The sequence below is a fragment of the Microtus oregoni genome, unplaced genomic scaffold (assembly GCF_018167655.1).
Source record: "Microtus oregoni isolate MIOR12 unplaced genomic scaffold, Mior012 000065F_ref0000479, whole genome shotgun sequence".
Lineage (NCBI taxonomy): Eukaryota > Metazoa > Chordata > Mammalia > Rodentia > Cricetidae > Microtus > Microtus oregoni.
This window is the reverse complement of record NW_024543875.1, coordinates 7,120,053-7,134,433: the sequence shown is the minus strand read 5'-3', so window position 1 is coordinate 7,134,433 and position 14,381 is coordinate 7,120,053.

Here is a 14,381-nt window from a genome sequence, read left to right as displayed (position 1 = left end):
TCTCTCTGTGTGTGTGTGTGTGTGTGTGTGTGTATGTGTGTGTTTGTGTGTGTGCGTGTGTGACCAGATATGTAACAGGGTATACATAGTACATTGATTCACATGTTTATGGAGGCTGACAAATTTCAGGACATACCAAGTTGCCAGCTGGAAACCCAGAAAGGCCAGTAACATCATCCAAAGGCCCAGAAAGCCATGGAGTTGGTTGCAGGATGTATCTGAAGCCTTGAAAACTTGGAGCTCCACAAACACAGAAGATCAGTATCCAGCTCACATAGAGTGAATTCAACCTTTTCTTGGCCTTTTGGGTTTATCGCTGGCATTAGTGCATCAGATAACGTCTGCCCACATTGGAGAAGGCCGTCTGCTTTACTCAGTCCATTGAGCCAAATATTCGTCTCCTCCAGAAGCAACTTGAGAAAGGGAGAAATGATGTTTACCAGATATCTATGCACCTTGGTCAGAGTGAAGACTCAAAAGATCTGAGCAAAACAATCTAAGAGAAAGATTTATTTTGGCTCTCAATGGCAGAATTTCAGTTTATGACAACTGTGAGGCGTTAGGAGGAAGCAACTCACATCTTGGGATACAGGATTCAGAGAGTGGGGGATGGAGACAGAGAAGATGGTTGTATCAGCAGGCTTCCTCCTTCCCCATCTCTATTTCATCAGGCACCCCTGCCTAGAGAATGCTGCCACCTACATTCAAAGCATTAGCTTATCCTCTCTAGAAATATCCCCAAGGGTATACCTAGAGGTGCGATTTGTTGAACTCCCAGGCTCTTCTTAATCCAACCAAGTAGACAATGAAAATCACTACCACACTGGTCCTCCCTTGGCTTCATTGTACACATAACTCAGTCCTCAGATTACATGCTGTAAGAATCAATCAAACAAACAAAAAGCCCCACAGAAATGGCAAATTTCATTTGCTCTGAAAACAGCCAACCATAGAACCACATTCTGTTCTTAACTCTAGACAGTGCTTTTGGAACGCCCCCCAAACTGTTTACTGTCTTCTTTAATAAGGCCCTGTCAAGTATACCCCAAGGCCTGCTGGACCATCTCCCATGCCTCCCAAACTCCTGACTTCTACCAGGCTGTCTTTGTTTTCACTCAGCCTAACTTTCTATTGCCCATTCACGCCTGTTGAACTGCTCCAGCACATGGCTTTGGGCGTTGAATGGATTGAATGGGTGGTTTGATTGATTTGGTTGACTTAGCCCAGCCAAAGTCTGTCTGTCTGTCTGTCTGTCTCTCTGCCTCTGTCTCTCTCTGTCTCTGTCTCTCTCTGTCTCTCTCTCTTTCCCAAGTGCTGGGATTAAAAGCGTGCACCACTATACCCAGCTTCAGGTTTGGACTTTTAAAGCTACAAAGCAAGTAAGAGCCTATCCCCAAAACAAATCGTCAACTGTTAAGGATACTTTGGCTTTGCTCCCCAATCCAGAAGGTCCAGTGCCAGCAAGATGGCTCATGCTGTAGGGGTTTTGCTGACTCACATGATGAAAGGAAAGAACAGACTCCCTCAAGCTGTCCTGTGATCTGCACATGGACACTATAGCATGAGCATGTACAGACATACACATATATACATGCATACTGTGGTGGGTTTTCTTGGTTGTCAAAACTTGATTACGTCTGGAATTAACTAAAACCCCAAAATGTAAGGTATACCTGAGAGGGATTTTGCTTAATCCCTTAACACTTCTAATCTAGAGCTTTAAGGTAGGAAGAGATGCCTTTAAATCAGTACAAGACACCCCTACAGTAGGCTTTCTCAGACTGCCAACCCCCAAATCATGTCACAGAGAATGATTATTATGCTGGACCTTACCTTACACTTGTCCCACTGGTCCTTATAACTTACTTCAACCTGATTTTCTGTATCTACATTTGCCTTGGGTTTTTTTTAACCTTTCTTTCATTCTTTATGTCCTACTTTCCTGCTTTCTCTGTGTCTGTCTGACTGGCATTTTCCTTTCTTTCTCTCTGGTTCTCTCCAGAGCCAAGTCCTCTGCCTACTTATTCTCTCTGCCCACAAGCCCTACCTATCCCTCTACTGCCTGGCTATTGACCATTTAGTTCTTTATTAGACCAATTAGGTGCCTTAGGCAAGCAAGGTGAAACAAATGTAACACATCTTTACAAAGTTAAACAAATGGAGCATAAACAAATGCAACACATTGTTACATAGTTATACTATTCTGCAATACACAGTTTGAATCTGGGCCACACCTTCTGCTGGAAGCTTATATAAGGACATGGAAGAAGGAAGCTTTTGCTCTTTGCCTGTTTTCTAGCACCTTGCTAGCAAGTCCATTTATTCACTGGCATTGGTGCCTACTTCTTCTGGATTTCAGAGTATACTGAGGACGAGTTGAGACATCCAGACTTGTGAACTAAGCAACTCATGTATTTCTGTATTGCATTTTTCATTCATAGCCAGCCATTGTTGGATTAGCCTGCAAATTATATATATATATATATATATATATATATATATATATATATATATTATATATACATATACACATCATACATAATATATTATATATAATATATACATTATATATGTGGGGATTCATTAGAATATTAGATGGGGATATTTATCTGTAAGTTCTATTAATCTAGAAAAACCTGACTAATACACAACCATATATATATACTTATATACATATACATACATAAATACTGTCTTAGGGTTTTTATTGCTGTGAGGAGATACCATGACCACGGCAATGCTTACAAAGAAAACATTTAATTGGGGCATCTCACTTGCAATTTCAGAGGTTCAGTCCATTATCATCATGATGGAGATGGCGAAATGCAGGCAGACATGATGCTGGAGTAGTAGCTGAGAGTCCTACATCTTGTGGGCTAAAGGAAGTCAACTGAGACACTGGGTGGTACCTTGAGCATAGGAAACCTCATGGCCCACCCCCACAGTGACACACTTCCTCCAACACAGCCGTACCTATGCCAACAAAGCCACACCTGTGAATAGCGCCACTCCCTATGAAATTATGGGGGCTAATTACATTCAAACTATCGCAAGATGTACATAAATGTAAGTTTTAATTTTTTTTAAAGAAAAGCATTCAAACCCCTTTAAATGAAGTGTCTAACTCAAAGTGAGTCTTATCTGTCCTACTTTATCAACAGTCTAGGTCTAGGACAGAGCAGATCCTAAAGTCAACTGTATTGTTGAGCAAACAGGTCAGGCTCCCTCTCCCCAAGCCTCTGCTGTGTCGCTTAGCTGCACCTGTGGACAAGCACTAGGACCATTGCCTTGTTTACAAAGAGTTCTTCATGCCATATGGGAAAACACTCACAAGCAGGTAGCTGTAGCACTGTAGGTTTGGGGGTGTTGCTGAAGGCCAACAATGACAGACAATCCTCCTGTGAGAAGGTCCCCAAGACTGGACCCTATTGTTCATTTTACCTGAAAGGAGACAGGGCTAGAACCTTCTGTACTGGATACTTGGTGTTCAGGATTCAGAAAAAAAATACACTGGAAACTGCTGATAAAGAGATCAAGACACCTGGCAGTGGGGCCTCCCTGTGTGTATGTGTGACCTCCCTGTGTGTATGTGTGACCTCCCTGTGTGTATGTGTGACCTCCCTGTGTGTATGTGTGACCTCCCTGTGTGCATGTGTGACCTCCCTGTGTGCATGTGTGACCTCCCAGTGTGTATGTGTGACCTCCCTGTGTGCATGTGTGACCTCCCTGTGTGTATGTGTAACCTCCCTGTGTATATGTGTGACCTCCCTGTGTGCATGTGTGACCTCCCTGTGTGCATGTGTGACCTCCCTGTGTGCATGTGTGACCCACACAAAGACTCACGGGAGGCAGACTGTGATCTTTGGGTAAGTCAGATGACTCAGCTGTGGGCATGCCTCTGATCCAGTCAGCCCTGCCCTTCCTTGCCTGATTTTTTTTTTGGGGAGAGGGGGTAGGTGAACAAAGTGGCATTTTGTATAGATCAAGCTAGTGGGTGCTCGCCATCAGGATTTCTACTCAGTGGGGCTTTTTGGCTACAGCCACTGCTAAGGACACACAATAAAGCAGCCACTGGACCACACTGTGCCTTTAGTGTGATACTTCGCAAGGCATGTGGCTTGGTGGCAGCGTGGCCATACTGGAACGCTGCCATCACAGAAGGGTTTGGTGGCAGCGCGGCCATGCTGGGTCGCTCCCATCACAGACGGAGCAGTGCTTTGCTCTCACTGCACGGAAATGTCCTGTCAGTCAGTTTGAGCTGCTAGAGAAACCCACGGAGTGGGTCATTTCTAAGCAACAACATGAATTTCCCATGGTTCTAGAGGCTAAACAATCCAGGATCAGGGTGCCAGTGTTTGATAAGCCTGGTAAGTAACTTTTTGTAGCATGGCAGGAGAAGCAAAAAGAGCAAAAGAATGAACAGTAGCTATCCTGGCTTGAATGTCGAACGTCTTTACAGGATCGTGTTTGGACATTTGGTCCCCAGTTGATGGTACTTTGTGGGGTGTAGGAGAAAATACAGACATGATTCGGCAGCCAGTCTACTCGGCATACTGACTTCTAAATAAGAAGCACGGAGCCCCAGAAGCCAGAACAGTAGGTTCTTAAGTAGTGTGAGTAGATAGTATCTGGCTCCCTAGGCTCCCCAGTGCTGCTTCTACTTAGAGTCCATGGTGGTGTGAACACTCACTCTCCAATCCGTGGTAATGTGCTGACCAATCACAGCCCATAGGCTTCTGCTCTGTAATGGTTGCTCATACACAATAAAGCAGAAGCTGATCTACGTCTCCGGAGTGGTTCTTCTCTGCGTACTTTACCAAACCTTGGACTTGGACTTTGCTGTCTTGTCTTGTTGGGGGCGGGGGGGAGAGTACGGATGGGGAGGGGTCTCGAATGCCCAGGGTACAATGGCAGGGGTAGGCTGTGGGAGTTTTGTGGCATGTACTGGCTTGTTGCTCAGCTTTCCTCACCGCTGGTGTGGAGCTTACCTTCCCCAGAGCTGCTGAGTTACCTCCTGACCTGCTCTTTGTCTTCCATAGTCATGCTGTTGCTTGTCCCATTCTCTTCTTTCTAGCGGATTTCAACCCATTTCTTCATACTCATTTAAGGAGTTTATGAATGGATAGACTCTAATGTAGCCAACCCAACATCATGTTCAATCAGATATTTTAAAAAATCTTAGAGGATTAAAGATTCCTTCCGGCTTATGGTTTTCAGGGTTTCAGGCTGTGGTCAGTGGGTTCCGTCACTTTGGATGATAGCTGTGGTAAAATATATTGGAAAGAACATGTGTTAGAAAAGGCATCTCACCTCACAGCAACTGGACAGGGTTGGGTAGACAGAGACAAAGATGGAGACCCAGTGATTTACTTTCTCTACCCCATGCCCCAGGAGAAATGATGGCAGCTGAGTCAAGGTGAATACTCCCATTTGACCAGATTCTCCATGAATACTCCCGTTTGACCAGATTCTCCTGCTCTCAGCCATCCCTAGCTGAGTATTTGGCCTTTGGTTTTAAGACAGTTGGATATGACCCAGAAGCCTTCCTACTATTGCCTGTTCCACTCTAGTTACTGGGAGCAAATGACTGGTCCAAGCCCCTCTTTCCTCCCACAGTTCCCTCAGCTTTCAGAGATAAATTGGAGGTGGAGGGCGATCCTTAGATTCCCCACTACTTTCTGTTGCCTGTTTGCCATATTGGTAGAAAGTACTGGAACTTGTGTGTGCCTGTCACATCTCCCCTACTTGGCTCACAGTTGGTGGGGTCTGACTTTGAGCAAGTAGCAGGGGAATAAATAATCCTAACTGTCCATAATACTGTGTGGGTGATTGCTTTCTGCATTTATAGCTCTTGTCTCCTACTTTGTATAGCCATCATCCAGTGAAAAGTAAACACCACTCATCTGCCTCGCTTCCATACCCTCGCCCGCCTCCACAGGTAGAGATGAGGGTCTTGAAGACATTCTCGATGTGGCATTTCTCTCCCCTCTCGGTCAGTTTGACCTCACAGCCACCTCAGTAGTGGGTCCTACTAATCTTTAAAACCGAGGAGCACTCTCCGTCAGATGCCTCCTAATTCATAATTTATAGGTGTCTCCTTCACACCTGCCTCTTCCCCACTCCCAATTCTCTGGCCATGCAGGAGAGGAGGGGCTGCAATCACTCATGATAACTTTATTAGCTATAATTTACATTTATCTTCTGAAAGGACAGAGTGATGATTCTGGGAGCTACATATTAAATCCAAGGGCTTGTACTTGACCCTGCCCTGATCCATTCCACGCACAGCAGTGTCCTTTCTTGCCTGGAAGGATGGCTACAATTTGTCACTACGCAAATTATACTGTACTTGATGTTGACATTCTTTTATCAGGTAAATTACCTGGACCTATTATGCCAGAGGCAATTTCCATGAAAATTTCATATTGTGAAAATCTTAGTTTAAGTTGAAGAGTGGAAGGAGTGAACAGAGAGGCCTGAGTCCTGTGCCTATTTCTAGGGATGGTCCCAGAATAAACGAGCCTTTTGTGGCTCCCAGTTTGCTGGATGGTTCCAAACTCCAGCCATCAGTCCTTGTTTGGAGATGGGACTGTGTGATCCTGTCCATCTCTGCATCATACTGGGTCACTAGGGCAAGCTACAGTTGAGCAATCCCTCTCCTACTCCCACTAGAAAGCAGGCAGTGATATCAAAAGATTAATTTGAGCAACGTTTAAAACTTAATCACAAAAGCTTAAGAAATTGTGTTATTGCCATAATAATTTCATCCCTAAGGGCCATCCATCTCCTCTGATAAAGGGCCATCCATCTCCTCTGATAAAGGGCCATACAATTTGAGGAAAGATGAGAAAAGGTCTGGGTTATTGTTCTGTTTAGTAAATTCTTCATTACCCAAGAATAACATGTGTTGGGTTGGAGAGATGGCTCAGAGGTTAAGAGCACTGACTGCTCTTCCAGAGGTCCTGAGTTCAATTCCCAGCAACCACATGGTGGCTCACAGCCATCTGTAATGAGATCTGGTGCCCTCTTCTGGCCATCTGGCCAGCAAGGATACAGACAGACAGAACACTGTATACATAATAAATAAATAAATCTTAAAAAAAAAAAGAATAACATGTGTTCACTATGGAACTTTTTAAAAAATTTAAACTTTTCAAAAAAGATTTTGTTTTTAATTTTTAGTTGTGTGGCTATTTGTGTGGGTATATGTGCCTGTGAGTCCAGGAACCCATGCAGGTCAGAAGCTACCCCAGAGGCAAATAACAGGAAGTTTCTGGGAACTGAACTCAGGTCTCCTGCAAGAGAAGTACATGCTTCTGTTGAGCCATCTCTTCAAACCAGTGTGGAACTTTTTATATTTTAAGAAAGTAAAATGAAGAATTGAAAGCAAACTTTTCAAGCTTCCTTTTTTTTTCCCAAAAAGAAGCGTGCTAAGGAGTTTGCAGCCTCCTTCTCACCTGCCCCTCTGTGCACAAATGACACACATTTACACATGCCCCTGTGCACACACACACATTTACACCTGTCCCTGTGCACACACACACACACACACACATTTACACCTGCTCCTGTGCACACACACACATTTACACCTGTCCCTGTGCACACACACACACACTTACACCTGTCCCTGTGCACACACACACACACACATTTACACCTGCCCCTGTGCACAGACACACATTTACACCTGTCCCTGTGCACACACGCACACACATTTACACATGCTCCTGTGCACACACACACATTTACACCTGTCCCTGTGCACACACACACATTTACACCTGTCCCTGTGCACACACACACACACTTACACCTGTCCCTGTGCGCACACACACACACACACACATTTACACCTGCCCCTGTGCACAGACACACATTTACATTTGTCCCTGTGCACACACGCACACACATTTACACATGCCCCTGTGCACAGACACACATTTACACCTGCCCCTGTGCACACACGCACACACACTTACACTAGCTCCAGTGCACACACACACATTTACACTAGCTCCTGTACACACACGCACTTACACTAGCTCCTGTGCACATACACAATTACACTTGCTCCTATGTACACACACACACTAGCTCCTGTGCACACACACATTTACACTAGCTCCTGTACACACACACACTTACACTTGCTCCTGTGCACAGACACACATTTACACTAGCTCCTGTACACACACACACTTACACTAGCTCCTGTGCACACACACACACTAGCTCCTGTGCACACACACATTTACACTAGCTCCTGTACACACACACACTTACACTAGCTCCTGTGCACATACACAATTACACTTGCTCCTATGTACACACACACACTAGCTCTTGTGCACACACACATTTACACTAGCTCCTGTACACACACACACACTTACACTAGCTCCTGTGCACACACACACTTACACTTGCTCCTGTGCACAGACACACACACACTTATACTAGCTCCTGTACACACACACTTACACTTGCTCCTGTGCACAGACACACACACTTACACAAGTCCTGTGCACACACACACTTACACTAGCTCCTGTGCACACACACACACACACACACACACACACACATTTACACCTGCCCCTGTGCACAGACACACATTTACAAAAAAGGCAATGAAGAATTAATTTTCTTTTAAAGGGTCTGAAATTTCCTAGTGATAAAAATGTATTCCCCGAGGAAATGTTGACTCCCAACTTTTGTTCTATACATGTGTGACTATTAGTGAGAGGGACGAGTTATCAAAGCCCAAAGGTGAACTCTGGTAAAGGAACATTTCAGGAGGTGGGAGATGGCTAGCTGGTAAAGTGCTTCCCATACGAGCTTGGGAAGTTTAGATCCCCAGTACCTGTGTGCACATCTGTAATCCCCAGATGCCAAACACCTCAGTTTTTGGAATAGTGTCTCTAACTGGCATGGAACTCTGAGTAGGTGAGTCTGAATGGCCAGTGAGCCTCATGAACCTATCTGTCCCTGCCTCCCCAGTGCTAGGGTTACAAGAACATGATACCACTCCTCCATATTTTACATGGATACTGGGGACCAAACCCAGGTCCTCATGTTTGCAAACACGTTACCTACACTTTACTACTCCCTTTCTGATGAACACTTCTAACAATAGAACTACAAGGGCCCCCACAATATGTGAAAGTTGATTTTCAGATGTTTTCTAAAGAGGGCTGCCATTAAGGTCAAGCTTGGGGAACTAGCATGGCATTTGAGATAACGCTGTGGAATATGGAACCCAGGTTTGTTTTTCTAGATCCCACTTGGCCCACAGTGGGTTTGAAGCCTCTCTTAACTCAGAGAAACCATTTTCTTTCTCTTTTTAGATATCATATTTGCTTATGTACCATGTGTATGTATGGGCGCACCTACATGGATGTGTGTCTGGGGTGGGCACGTGCCATGGCATGTATGGAGGGGTCACAGTTTTCCCCATCTACCATGTGGAACTCAGGATCCAACTCAGATGTTAGGCTTGGTGGCGAGTGTCTTCATCCACTGAGTTGTCTCACCAGCCTGTGTATTCATGCCCCCCCCCCATTTCTCTTTTAATTTTCTATGTGTGTGTGTTGTTTGCATGCCTGCAAGCTTGGGAACTGAAGAAGCCAGAAAAAGGTGTCAGATTCCTCTAAGCCTGAAGTTATAGATAGTTGTGAGCTGTCATGTGGGTGCTGGAACTCAAACCCAAGTCCTCTGGGAGAGCAGCCAGTGCTCTTAACCACTGAACCATCTCTCCAGCCCTATATCCATTTTCTTGCCCCCAAAGTGGGGCTGATCACAGCAGAGACTTTGAAAGATTTACACGAGAGTCAAATAAGGGCACATACACAGCATTTAGCCCGGTGCTGACTCATCATTAGCACGCGCACAGTGAGTGAGCACCAGTGGTTACTACGTTAGCCCGGTGCTGACTCATTAGCACGCGCCCAGTGAGCACCAGTGGTTAATAGAACCCTGACTCATCCGTGTGGCTGTCTCCTCTCCTGAGTTCTTCAGCCCAGAGAGCTGAGATGCTAAGGTTCATGTCACACATCAAGCCTGCCCTACAGCGAACAATAGATGGCAAGACAGGGTGTCAAACTGACATAACAGTCAGCGGACCGCATTGACGTTCACCCAGAACCTTAGAATTATAGTAACGCCACTGTGATTAGAGTGTGCACCCAGCCTCTCCTCCTCCTTCTTTATCGAAAGTTGCTAATACATTCTGAATATTTCATCACTTTGAGCTGCTCCCTAATGCTCAACTCTTCTAGAGGGGGACGGGGAGCTCTCTCCTCACAACAGCCACAAAAAAAAAAAAAACCTAAAAATAAAAAAAAAATCCTCATTAAAGAATATTAATACTCATGAATTAAGAAAAACAAAAGGAGAAATTGTCTGGAATAAATTCAGATCACCCTTTGATTCTGTCCACTGAAACGTATAAATGACTGCTCCACTAGACAGAGGTGGTGTGGACCAGAATAGGGGTTCCGGCTTGAGCCTGGGCTTTCTCCCCCGGCTCCTTACTTCAGGCCAGCCTCACCTGGCCTCAGCCTGCAGCTGGATAACTGAGTGATGGAGACGGGCGTGGAAGTTATCCTTCAGTGCAACACAAAAGCGCGAAACCTCATGCTAGCAGCTCTTCCTCCTGCTAACAGCTCTTCCTCCCCGAGAGGAAAGAGGATGCCATCCACAGATCAGACACCTGGAGAGCTGGATTCAGCCTTTGCTGCAAGAAGCCGTGGGATTTCAAACGAGATGCACAATGAAAAGACACAGCCACCGTGTCTTAGCTTGAGTGGCTATTGCTGGAATAAAGCACTGTGACCAACACCAGCTGGTGAGGAAAGGGTTTATTTCATCTTTAGCTCATCGTCTAGGGAAGTCAAGGCAGGAACTCAAGCAGGGCAGGAGCCTGGAGGCAGGAACCGAGCCGAGGCCATGGAGGAGTGCTGGTTACTGACATGCTCCTTATGGCTTGCTCCCTTACAGCACCCAGGGCGACCTGCCTAGGTGCATCCACCCTCAGTGAGCTGGGCCCTCCTATATCAATCATTAATCAAGAAAATGCTCCACAGACTTGCTAATAGGCCAATCTCCCAGGTGAGGTTTCTTCTTCCCAAATGACTGTAGCCTGTGCTACATTGACATACGACCAGGCAGCGCAAGTCATATGTGAATGCATGCCTGCTGATACCGGCACAAGCACCGTTGCACTAACGCAGCAACATTTGATCTTACCAAACGTTTAGATTTCTACACTTTATTTTCAATGAATAGGAACACTATGCAAATACAAAGATACCATTTTGATGTTTTCCTTCCTTCCTTCCTTCCTTCCTTCCTCTTCCTCTTTCCCTTCCTTTCTTCCTTTCTATTTTCCCTAGCTGTGAGCCAGAGATAGTCATCAGGACCATGGGTGGCCAGAATCCTTGAGACGCAGTTCACTGTGTTGCTTCTCATTGAATACTTGGTGAGGGCAACAAATAAAGGAATCACTGCAGCTCGAGAAGTGTGGAATGCCACAGACACAGAAGCCAGTTTTAAAAGCAGCTCACAACAAAGGTTAGCCACGTGAGAGCACTGTTCTTACTCTTCAAGGGGTCTGCTCCTGCTGTCGTGAACCTCAACAAAGGTGGGCAGAGCAATGTCAGCAACCCTGAGATCTGGGTGATTTTTTCCTGATTTACACTGAATCCCTTGCCGTATCCCTATCTGAACGTAAATAAACCAGTGGTCAGAAAAGAAGAGATTGTAAATAAAATTTTATCAGAGAATTTTTTATTTTATTTATTATTTTTTAAAATTATTTGTTTTTATTGTATTGCATTGGGGTTTTGCCATGGGTGCCGGGCCCCTTAAACTGAAATTACAGACAGTTGTGAGCTGCCATGTGGGTGCTGGGAATTGAGCCCATGTCCTCTGGAAGAGCAGCCAGTGCTCTTAATCATTGAGCCATCTCTCCAGCACTTCCCCCCCCCTTTTTTTTCATTTTAATCTTCTAGTTAGAAATTAAGTTCAGACACCCCATGAAGAAACACACGTAATATAAACAGCCCTAAAATTAAACAGTTTTTTGTCCTCTTTTAAATCTTGGTCCTCAGTGATGGAGAAACCCCGCAGGGGGTGTAGACAGGCTGGAGAGGGCCCCCCAGGAGGTGTAGACAGGTTGTATTTTGTACATTTTCCCTGAAAGGAACAGTATTCAGCCGTGAAAAGGAACGGAATACCTATACTCCACAGCACTAATGAATCTTATGCCCCATGAAATAACCAGTCCCCAAAGGTCACATTGATTAATTCGACTTCTCTACAATGAAAAAAGCCACAGAGAAAGCAGATTAGCATCTGCATAGGGCTGAAGGTTTTGTAGAGTTCTGTTGATTTATCTGTAGTGTTTTGAGCAGATCTGTTTGCATAGCTTTATAGCAATTGTTCCTCTTATTACATTATATGTGCACAACTATGGCAGTCTGCCGTTGTTTGAGCAGTTCAGCTGAAGTAACAACATCTTAACTCTACATCCCTTTAACATCTGCCACTTATAACCGTCTTAAATATTCTTCTCCACATAGTTACAGCCACATCAGACAATGTTATAATTTACTTCAATTATCAAATATAATTGAGTCAACTCAAGAGGAGGTGGAAAGCCCGCTATATTTAGTCATATTTTGTGTTCTCTGTTATTTCTTCTGCTCTGGTTCTTTCTTTGCTTGCTCATGCATTTATTTATATATTTATTATTATTATTTTTGCAGAACGCCACTATCCACTTTGCCCCCCAAGAAGCCTGCTTGCAACCCTTGAGACTGTTGGTTTTACTACATGTTTTTGCCGACGATGGGATCCAGAGCTGCAGGCTCTTTTTTCGGCTCCTGAAAATACTGTGCTACTTTCTTTCGGCCTCCGTGGTTTGGGTTGAGAAATCTGCTGTGATTCAAGTTGACGTCCACGGTAAAGAACGCTGCTTGAAAAGTGTTTTGTTAGGGTTGGGGAGACGGTTTGGTAAGAGCACTTGCTGTGAAAATCGAGGACCATGTGTTAGCTGGGCGTGGCTGTGCCTGCTGGTCCCACAGAGTGGTGGGCATAGAGACAGGTCTCCAGCATCCACGAATTAACTAGACGTGGCCATGCCTGCTGGTCCCACAGAGTGGTGGATATAGAGACAGGTCTCCAGCATCCACGGGTTAGCTGTAGCTGGGCATGACTGTTCCCGCTGGTCCCACAGAGTGGTGGACATAGAGACAAGAAGACTGCTGAGCCTTGTTGGCCTTACCCTCAGGGAGCTCCAGGCTCAGTAAGACATCCTGTCTCAAGGTGAAGGGCCACAGAGGGGAATCCAGACATCTCCTCTGGCATCTGGTAGAGTTCCAGCACTGTTTTCTCTGTTCTTCAGAACTCTCTCCTGTTAATGTAACTTTCTTCTTAATCACTTGAGAATTTCATGCATTCACAGTGTCTTTTGATAATATTCACCCCCTGCTTTGCCCATGACCCTCCCCAGACCTACACTCTCCCCACCTCCTCCCAATTTCATGACCCATCCAGTCCAATTTGTGCCGCCCACATATCCCATGGGTGCGGAGCCATCTGCTGGAACATGGTCAACCTACCAGGGACCTCAGAATGGATTCTCCCTCCCCTAGAACCCAGAATCTGTCAATAGCTCCCCTGCTCATGGGCCCCTCCCCTCCAGGCTCTAATGTGACTGCCTTGAACTTGGGTAGATCTTGTGCACACAAGCCATCACAACTGCTTCCCTTTCTCATTATTCCCCATTTGTCCCTTTGTCCCTGTGCTGGCTAGTTTTATGTCAATTTGACACGAACTAGAATCATTTTGGAAGAAGAAACCTCAATTGTTTCCACCAGACTGGCTTCTGGGCAAGTTTGTAGAGCATTTTATTGATTGACAGTTAGTGGGGGAGGGCCCAGCTCACTGTGGGTGGTGCCACCCCTGGGCAGGTTATCCTGGGTGCTAGAAGAAAACAGGATGAGCAAGCTCTGAGAAGCAAGCCTGTCAGCAGCACCCCTCCATGGCCTCTGCTTTAGCTGCCGCTTGCAGATTCCTGCCTTGCTTGAATCTGTGTCCTTTTATCCCTCAGTGATGGACTTTTATCTAGAAGTATAAGATGCAATAAACCATTTCTCTCCAATTTGGTTTTACTCATGGTGTTTTATCACAACAAATTAAACCCCAACTAAGACAGTCTCTTCTGGAAAATTTAATTACACTTTCATGTCCTATATACCTATATGATTTTATTATCTATGTAAAACCTAGAAATGGCAAAAGGGAGAAGGCCCATGGTATTTGTCTTTTTGAGACTGGCTTAATTTGCTCAGTGCAATTGTCTCTAGTTAGATCCA